The 10,057-nt window shown below is 40.2% G+C and overlaps 1 pseudogene; it reads right to left on the bottom strand.

The window, feature by feature from the left end:
- Positions 1 to 1,261: 1,261 nt before the first annotated feature.
- Positions 1,262 to 9,506, bottom strand: LOC149166924 (11S globulin seed storage protein Ana o 2.0101-like; annotated as a pseudogene).
- Between the last annotated feature and the right edge of the window lie 551 nt (positions 9,507 to 10,057).

Below are 10,057 nucleotides of genomic sequence, written 5' to 3'. Positions count from 1 at the left end.
AAATTTGAATTGATTTTATAATTCGAATTGATTTCATCAATAACCATGGTTTGTGAGATGTGTATCCTCCTCGTCCTTTTTTGAGAAATGTACAAAAGAATGTTTATACAAAATGTGGAAGGATGAACAGAAATTTGAATGGAAACCACCGATACGAAGGAGGGACATTGAAAGGACACCAAACGTGATAAAATCATGGTGGTGGGAGAGAAACGCATTGTTTTAACCATTATCAATATATTCAATGTTTATATATTTGTAAGGAAGAAAGATCCCCATCCTAGATTGTATTTTGGAAAAGTAATAAAATTGAAAAGGTAAAATAAAATTCATTATTTCTATAAAATGTAAGTAAGGTATCACCTTGATAATATCATAAATACAGATAATATTCGAGCACTTTATATATTGCTTAAATTGGGTTAAAATAACACTATAATTTCAATAATTTATGTAAAATTGTATTAAAAAATTGACATATTAAATTTTATGTAAAATTGTATTAAAAACTCGGCATATTAAAGATGATGTATATTTTTGGCATGTGTATATTAGAAGTGATTTTTGGTATATGTGCATATTAGAAGTGATTATTTTTATGTGTTTTAGATTGTGAGTTTTTATTGTGAGCTTATAAGTGTGATTTTAGAAATAGTTATTTTTGTGTGTGAGTTGTTTATGAGTCATAAATTTATGTTTTTCTAATTTTATCATCTAGAAATTAGTGATCTATAACTATATATAATTTAGTGTGTGATTTATGTTGTGTGTAATTATTTTCTAATCTTTCTCCAAATCTACCATTATGTAATTTACTGTGTGATTTATCTACCATACTGTAATTTAGTGTCTGATTTATGTTGTGTGTAATTCCTTTCTAACCTTTCTCCAAATATCCCGTAGTTTACGTTTTAGTGACATTGGCATACACAACTGACCTCTCTGTTTTCTATGTATAATTTTTTTTTATATGTCCGATATTTTTTAAAGAGAGATTGCATCGTTTAGAGTATACAAAATGATTCTCGACGGGACGACTACGATATATGTATATATATATTTCATCGTGATGTCAGAGATGGTAGTTGATGAGTTAAACTTTTCAGTAATGTTACTTTGAAGGTTTATGACATCACGACGTGCAAAGTGATATGATATACAATGTAATGTAATGTTATGGACGACATTAAACCAAAGGAACACGGCCAGAACGCGGTGAACAAAAAGGAATGGTAAATCTGTTATTATAATTATTCTTTCGATTACATTTAATTTGCAGAGGTGAGGAGGTCTATATTCGGACGAGACTGCATATCTATGCACATTAAGGGTTGCAGTGAATGTGCGTGAAATGCATGGGTAATATTAATATTCTATTCCACCTGGACACCTGGTATGATGTCCGCCTGATATCGACGGGATGAGCGGGTAGATGATGGAGGCAAAATAAAGGTGTCGCGTTCTCTGTTCCTCATCACTTGTTCAACTTCGTTTTGGTCGATCCTGTAAGCGGCTCTCACCACTTCCTCCGGCATTGCCTTCAAAACCGATTGCCTTCCTGCCAGAGACAACCGCAAAGAACTGCAACAACGCATGATACCAATTTACCCGATGAGTATAATTGTTGAACAGTACATCATATTAGCAGCAGTGGTAATAATTAGGTTATCCTTACAGGTCTGATGTTGTGAACGTTATCCACTCCAACCCTTCGTCTCCTGCTTCCCTGATGACTGCGTAGAACTGGGGAATGACGATGAACTGACACTCTCTCACGCACCCATTAAACACATTCCTCCCTTCGTCTCTCACCACCTCCATTCTCCCCTCCCCTCTAGTCACGTACATTATTGCGTGCGCGTTCATCCTCCACCATGGAACAGCTCTCTCTATTCAAATTTCATTTCATTCATTTGATTTGTAGGGACGATGAAGCACATTCGTAGGGACGATGAAGCACATTTGTTGGGATGACAAATAATTTTTATTGTAATTTAAGCCAAAATATTTTCTTAAACTTGATATAGATCACAAAAACATATATATAAAAATTAAACGGATCAATAAAGGTTATTGCTTACTGCAGAACAACCCTCTCGGCTCCTAATCTCAAATAACTGAGTACAGGAAGTTTGAAGTGGTTGACCATATTCATCCGTCCCCACTCTCTTACGTAAACATTGTTAAATTTGTAATTTTAAACAGCGCGGCAGTTTTGGTAAAACCGCCCCGGTCTCCCCGCACCGCCTTTGGCAAAAGGTTGTTTCCGTATGAAGGGCTCCGACACAATCAAACTCCGCCACGCGTCCCTTGTACAAACACCAATACCGCCTGCTCCCCGGCCGCTAAAGGTCATTTCATTTGCCCGAGGTTGGCTTGCGAACCTCGTCGGATCCGCTGGGCGCGCGATCTCCGCCGTCGATCTCCTGAAGGTGCACGGGCTTGCGTCAAATCACATTTTTGCGTGGATTGAAAGTCTTATAGGTTGACCGCCGTAGTTGAATTTATGATCTTTAATGTTTTACGTAGATTTAGGTGGAGACCCTTTAATATGGTTATGGGCATACGTTTTATTTTTTTATATATGTTTTTTTTATATACGTTGTTAAAAAAAAGAGCCTACGTGCAGTAGTTTTTTAATGTATTGTGCTTGCACACGGAAAAAGGAGAGAGTTTTTGCGTTGTATGCATTGAACGCACAGCAGTGCGGAAAAATTAAACAAGAACAGGGCTGTAATGTTTGTTCGCCATTGAAAGATACAGGAACATCATGAAATTCCTTTTGTAATATCCACAGCAGTGGAACCAAATGCAAGTGAGACAGAGTTCTCCCGGTGAATCCCTCTCTGCACAGAGGATGAAGTTTGTATCAGTTCTTTTTGTTTTAAATCAATAAAAGTTTTTTTTGTGACTGTGTAATGGATTGTTCTCAGTAAATTTGTTTTAAATGCTTCCCTGTGCAAGGATCCTGGACAGAGGAAACAGAGCATTGTCTCTGTGGTGGTTATTTTGTTTGTTTTTGGCATTTTTGCATTAAAAATATCCAACAGTGGTATCAGAGCTGGTCCAGGCTCTTTAAAGAAGTTAAAGAAGCTGAAGGGAGAAGGTTGTTGCTGCAGCAAAACTTCTCAGGCAGACAGAAGACTCAGAGAATGAAGGATTCAGGTATTCTTCATACCTATCTTGTTTGTTACTGAAGAGACAGTCAATGTTTTAAATACACAGTCAAAGAATGGCTAGCACAAGCACTGGTATGGGTATGTTTAATACCCAGCTCCCACAGTTTAATGGGAAGAACTATGACTACTGGTCAATAACCATGACAGCCCTGTTTGCCTCTCAAGATTTATGGGAAATAGTTGAATCTGGGTTTGAAGAACCAGCAGATGAAAATGAGTTCAATGCATTAACTCAGGGAGAGAAGGATCTGCTGAAGAGCAATAGGAAGAAGGATTCAAAAGCTCGTATGTTGTTGTATCTAGCAGTGGACCAGAGTGTGTTTCCAAGGTTAGCAGCAGCTAAGACAACAAATGAAACATGGAAAACCCTCAAGACAGCTTATCAAGGAATGGAGAGAGTGAAGACAGCAAAACTACAATTGCTGAGAAAGGATTTTGAGAACTTGAACATGAAGGAGTCAGATAACATTGACTCATTCTTCACTCATGTGATTGGTGTAATCACACAAATGAGAACTCATGGAGAAACCATTGAAGATAGAAGGATTGTGGAGAAAATATTGAGGGTCTTACCCTCAAAGTTTGATGCCATAGTCACCACCATTGAAGAGACAAAGGATCTCTCAAACTATTCAGTTGATGAGCTACATGCATCACTGATAACCCATGAGCAGAGGTTGAGTAGGAATGAAAACTCATCTCTTGAGCAAGCCTTCAAGACCCAGATGTCCTTTGGAAGAGGAAGAGGTCAAGGAAAACGAAACCGAAGAGGAAGAGGCAGAAGCCAGAACAGAGGTGGAAGGAACAGCCCATCAAATGCACAAGGAAGAGGCAACAATACAAATCAGAACCAAGGCCAAGGCAGCAGCCAACAAAGAGAACAATATCATGCTCAAGGACAAAGGTATGATAAATCTAATGTTCAATGCTATTATTGCAAAAAGTATGGACATTATGCAAGTGATTGTAGAAAGAAACAGCATGATATGAACAATAGACAAAATGCAAATGTTACAAGAGAAAACAACAGTCATGAAAATGTCCTGTTAGCTTGTAACATGGCTGAAACACATAGTGAAGACATATGGTTTTTAGACTCAGGTTGCAGCAACCATATGACAGGAAACATTGCCCTCTTCTCAGCGTTAAATCAAAACTTGAAGTCAGAGGTCACATTAGGAACTGATAGTAAAGTGTCTGTTATGGGAAAAGGGGAGGTAAAAATATTTACAAAACAAGGAGAAAGGAAAACCATAGCAGATGTCTACTATGTCCCCGGAATGAGATGTAACCTCTTGAGTATTGGACAACTTATTCAAAAAGGTTACAATGTCTTTTTCGTGAATGATGTATGCACCATCATGGATATACCACCCAGCAAAAGATGCATTGCTGAAGTGAAGATGACAAGGAACAGGATGTTCCCTCTCCGGATCAGGGCAGACTTGAAGAACAAGAAGGAAATGGCAGCAGTCACCCAAGAGGCCTTCCAAAGCGTGCCAAAGGATGAAAATTGGTTATGGCACTTGAGATTCGGGCATCTAAATTTTGGAGGTCTAAACCTATTAAGCAGAAAAGGGATGGTAAGAGGATTACCATTGATAGAGAAGCCGGACAGCCTTTGTGAAGGTTGTATATTGGGAAAACAACATAGAGAGAGTTTTCCATCAGGGAAAAGCATAAGGGCAAAGGCACCCTTAGAGATCATCCACTCAGATTTATGTGGACCAATGCAAGCTCCATCATTAGTAGGCAGCCTATATTTCCTAACATTCATTGATGACTTTACAAGAAAAACTTGGGCATATTTCCTTAAAAACAAAAGTGAAGTGTTTGAGAAATTCCAAAATTTCAAAGCACTTGTGGAGAACCAAAGCGGGCTGCATATAAAAGTTTTGAGAACTGATAGAGGAGGTGAGTATATCTCCAATGAATTCCTAAAGTTTTGTAGAGAAAATGGAATTCATAAACAGTTTACAACTCGGTACACCCCACAGCAAAATGGAGTTGCTGAAAGGAAGAACAGAACCACCATGGAGATGGCAAGGAGCATGTTGAAGGCAAAGCATTTGCCAAATGAGTATTGGGCTGAAGCTATACATTGTGCAGTTTATATTTTGAACAGGTGTCCTACAAAAGCAGTCATGAACAAAGTGCCAGAAGAGGCATGGAGTGGGAGAAAGCAAGGAGTCACCCACATGAGAGTTTTTGGGTGTGTGGCCTATGCACACATTCCAGATAAGCTAAGGAAGAAGTTGGACAGCAAAGGGGAGAAATGTATCCTTGTTGGATATAGTGATGAATCCAAAGCCTACAGGCTGTATATCCCATCTACCAAGAAATTTTTTGTAAGCAGGGATGTTCAATTCATTGAGGAAGAAGCTTGGGATGGAAGCATAGAGAAAACAGTGAACATTAAAAACTGTTTGTCTCATGATGAGGATGAAGAGGAGGTGGCTGAAATGAATCCCCAAACAGCAGCACCAACACAAGGACAGCAAGGGACACCATTGAGGATAAATGAAAGTGCTTCTCCAAGCACACCACAAGGAGGAAATTCAAGTGCATCTTCAAGCACTTGCACACCAAATGAAACAGGTAAGAAGTTTAGAAATCTAAGTGACATTTATGAAGAAGGAATGAATTCCTTATTTGCCTTGTTTTGTCATGTTGATGATCCTATTCATTTCGAAGAAGCAATTAAAGATAGGAAATGGATAGAAGCTATGGATGAGGAGATGAATGCCATAGAGAGAAACAAAACATGGGATTTGGTTGAGTTACCAAAAGGCAAAGAAGTCATTGGTGTGAAATGGGTCTACAAGACCAAGAGCAATGCTGAAGGCAAGATTGAAAGGCATAAAGCAAGGCTGGTTGTCAAAGGCTACAAGCAGCAGTATGGAAGAGATTATGAGGAGACTTTCGCCCCAGTTGCAAGAATGGAAACCATGAGAGTTGTGTTGTCCATAGCAGCTCAAAACAAATGGAAAGTCTACCAAATGGACGTGAAGTCAGCATTCCTAAATGGAGTGTTAATGGAAGAGGTTTATGTGGAACAGCCTCTAGGCTATGAGAAGAAAGGTGAAGAGCACAAAGTGTGCAAATTGAAGAAAGCTCTTTATGGGCTGAAGCAAGCGCCAAGAGCATGGTACAATAGGATAGATTCATATCTATTGGATAATGAATTTGACAAATGTGAAGGAGAAACCACAGTCTACATCAAGAAAAAGGATGGTAAAATTTTAATTGTTGTCTTGTATGTAGATGATGTTATTTTCACTGGAAATGATATTTATCTTATTGAGAATTTTAAATCAGTCATGAAGGATGAATTTGAAATGACTGACATGGGTTTGTTGAGATACTTCTTAGGCATAGAAGTAGATCAAAATGAAAAAGGAATTTTTATATCTCAAGCAAGATATGTAAATCAAGTTTTGGGCAGATTTAACATGCAAGAATGCAAGGCAGCCATCACTCCCACACTGATGGGATTAAAGCTCAGCAGAGAGGACAGCAGCAAGGATTTTGATCCTAGCTTGTATAAAAGCATTGTGGGCAGCCTTATGTATTTAACAGCAACTAGGCCTGATTTAATGTATGATGTTAGTTTGATTTCTATATTTATGGAGAGGCCAAAGGAGGCACATTGGCAGGCAACAAAGAGAATTTTGAGGTATGTCAAAGGTACCAAAATGTTTGGAATTTTATATCATGCCTCAGAACATTCAGATTTGGTTGGATACACTGATAGCGATTAGGCTGGAAGTGTAGATGATCGGAAGAGCACCTCCGGTTATGTTTTTAATATGGGTTCAGGAGCCATCTCATGGGATTCTAAGAAGCAGTCCATTGTGGCATTATCTACAGCAAAGGCTGAATATGTGGCAGCGACAACAGCAGCATGTCAAGCAGTTTGGATGAGAAGGATGTTGAGAAGCCTAGGCCAAGAGCAAGCAAAAGCGACAGTGGTTTTTTGTGACAATAGCTCGGCTATTGCTTTGTCAAAGAATTCAGTGTTTCATAAGAGAACGAAACACATTGATACAAGGTTTCACTACATCAGAGAATTAGTGAACAATGGAGAAATTGTCCTAGAACATTGCAGGACTCAGGAACAGGTTGCAGACATCTTGACAAAGCCACTAGTTCAGAAGAGTTTCGAATTTTTGAGAAAATGCTTGGGAATGACCGAACGTGCGGCTGTTAAAATTAAAGGGGAGTGTTAAATTTGTAATTTTAAACAACGCGGCAGTTTTGGTAAAACCGCCCCGGTCTCCCCGCACTGCCTTTGGCAAAAGGTTGTTTCCGTATGAAGGGCTCCGACACAATCAAACTCCGCCACGCGTCCCTTGTACAAACGCCAATACCGCCTGCTCCCCGGCCGCTAAAGGTCGTTTCATTTGCCCGAGGTTGGCTTGCGAACCTCGTCGGATCAGCTGGGCGCGCGATCTCCGCCGTCGATCTCCTGAAGGTGCACGGGCCTGCGTCAAATCACATTTTTGCGTGGATTGAAAGTCTTATAGGTTGACCACCGTAGTTGAATTTATGATCTTTAATGTTTTACGTAGATTTAGGTGGAGACCCTTTAATATGGTTATGGGCATACGTTTTATTTTTTTATATATGTTTTTTTTTTATATACGTTGTTAAAAAAAAGAGCCTACGTGCAGTAATTTTTTAATGTATTGTGCCTGCACATGGAAAAAGGAGAGAGTTTTTGCGTTTTATGCATTGAACGCACAGCAGTGCGGAAAAATTAAACAAGAACAGGGCTGTAATGTTTGTTCGCCATTGAAAGATACAGGAACATCATGAAATTCCTTTTGTAATATCCACAGCAATGGAACCAGATGCAAGTGAGACAGAGTTCTCCCGGTGAATCCCTCTCTGCGTAGAGGATGAAGTTTGTATCAGTTCTTTTTGTTTTAAATCAATAGAAGTTTTTTTTGTGACTGTGTAATGGAATGTTCTCAGTAAATTTGTTTTAAAAGCTTCCCTGTGCAAGGATCCTGGACAGAGGAAACAAAGCATTGTCTCTGTGGTGGTTATTTTGTTTGTTTTTGGCATTTTTGCATTAAAAATATCCAACAAACATCGGCATCCTGCGGATTGTCAGCATTGTGCCTTACACGCATTGTACACACAAGCTCTTCCACGCCATTCTCCTCTACAGATGAATTATTTTGATTTTGAACCAATCCAGCAGCAACATCATCGTCTCTCCCCCACTGCCTCTGTCTCCCATAAGGAGAGAGAGAGCGAGATCAAGGGGCGGGTAACCTGAGTTGTCGGCCGCGTTCAACCCTCGCAAAGCGTCGTGATCATTGATTCTGTTGAAGCCTCCTTGCAGTTTCATGATCCACGCCCAACGTTTCAGCCAAAGAGCGCGTGCTAAACCCTGCAAACACGTTGCCCCCACTTCTTCTTCCTCTCCCTCCTCTTCATGACCACGGCGACCAGATGATGACCCTTGCCCAGCCAGAGGGTGGGGCTATACATGTATACATTTTTACCCCGTCAGTCAGCCATGAAAGAATTTATAACATAGTTAAGGATGATTGTTAGTTAATTGGGTGGGATACTTACTCGGTAACTCCTGCGGCCCTGATTTTCAGGGTTGGATACATCGGCAATGGCTACGATTTGGAGAGGCTCGTTGCCATCGTTGTAAGACCACTAGGCTTCTCCTGCAAATATGGCTATTACGTCTCCTCTCCTCACTCGCCTCACTTTCTGACTTGAGTCTTCTTCTTCCCCGCCCTCTTCTTCCCCTCGTCTCTCTGACCTGTGACTTGATCGCCCTTTGAAACGAAGATTCGCCTTAAGCCTCCGGACACCCCTGGAACACAATACCCAGTCTGCCCTCACCTGCACATGTACATATAGAAGCAATTATAATAATAATAACAAATTTAGGGAATCATGCGACATACAGAAAGAACTTACAAGTTGTATTATTAGAGTACCTCAGTGGACATAAAGCAGCAGAGGGGCGTTGGGATATTGAGGCAACGACATGGCGCCCCTTTCAATCGTCTTTCTGAAGAAGGCAACACCTGCGCACTCCAATTCCTCGTTGTCTTCTGGGTTCGACAACTCGAAAGTGCCACCTTCCGATCTTAATGATTCCGATTCAGACGGTTCGTGGGTGCTTAGCCGCTGCATCCTCCGACATGCTGATGATCTTTCATCATGCAGGTATTTCTCCTCCCATCCATAACGAAAGCCTTTTATTCGCTGGGCAGTTACAGAGGATAGCGAAATAAGGAGAAATGAAAAGTAGAGCATCAGAAGCGCCGATCCCACTCTCATCTTTCGCTTCATTTCGAAACCAACGGTTTTGCTCGACGGACTGCTGCTTGCTTTTACTCAATCCAGTCGCTGTTGCTTCTACAGTTGTGAGTATGAAGTGCTCTTCTTATAGCATATGCTGAAGGCGATATCATTAAGGCTATGGTTCCAACGCAGAGACACATGGGCTCAGCGATGCAGAAGAATTCTGTCGCGTGCGATGCGGCTATCCTCCGGCGTGTCGTGTCGCCGCAACCTACCCAGGTTAATTAAAAGATACTTCCTCCCTCTGCCTTTTTTTTACAATTGATATCACCACTCAACTCGCCAATTCTTCTCTTTCTTTCTGTTTCGTTAAAAAATATGAGTTATTCCATCCCTTTATTAAACGCATGCATGCTTCGGCTCATTATAGTTGCATGATGCGCAAAATTCATTCGCGTAAAGGCTCTCCCTATTTTTCTAATTAAAAATTCTGATTTGGTGCAAATTGAAAAATGCTAATATGTTGTAGCATATAGTTATGCTCACTACATTAATGCATCAATGAATGAAATGGATGGAAATAATTTCTTGCATATTTA

This window comes from Pinus tabuliformis, chromosome 5_1 (genome assembly GCF_031772625.1).
Source record: "Pinus tabuliformis cultivar Carrire ecotype Pingquan chromosome 5_1, CPIR1, whole genome shotgun sequence".
NCBI classification, from domain to species: domain Eukaryota; kingdom Viridiplantae; phylum Streptophyta; class Pinopsida; order Pinales; family Pinaceae; genus Pinus; species Pinus tabuliformis.
This window is presented reverse-complemented; position numbering and strand designations above follow the sequence as displayed.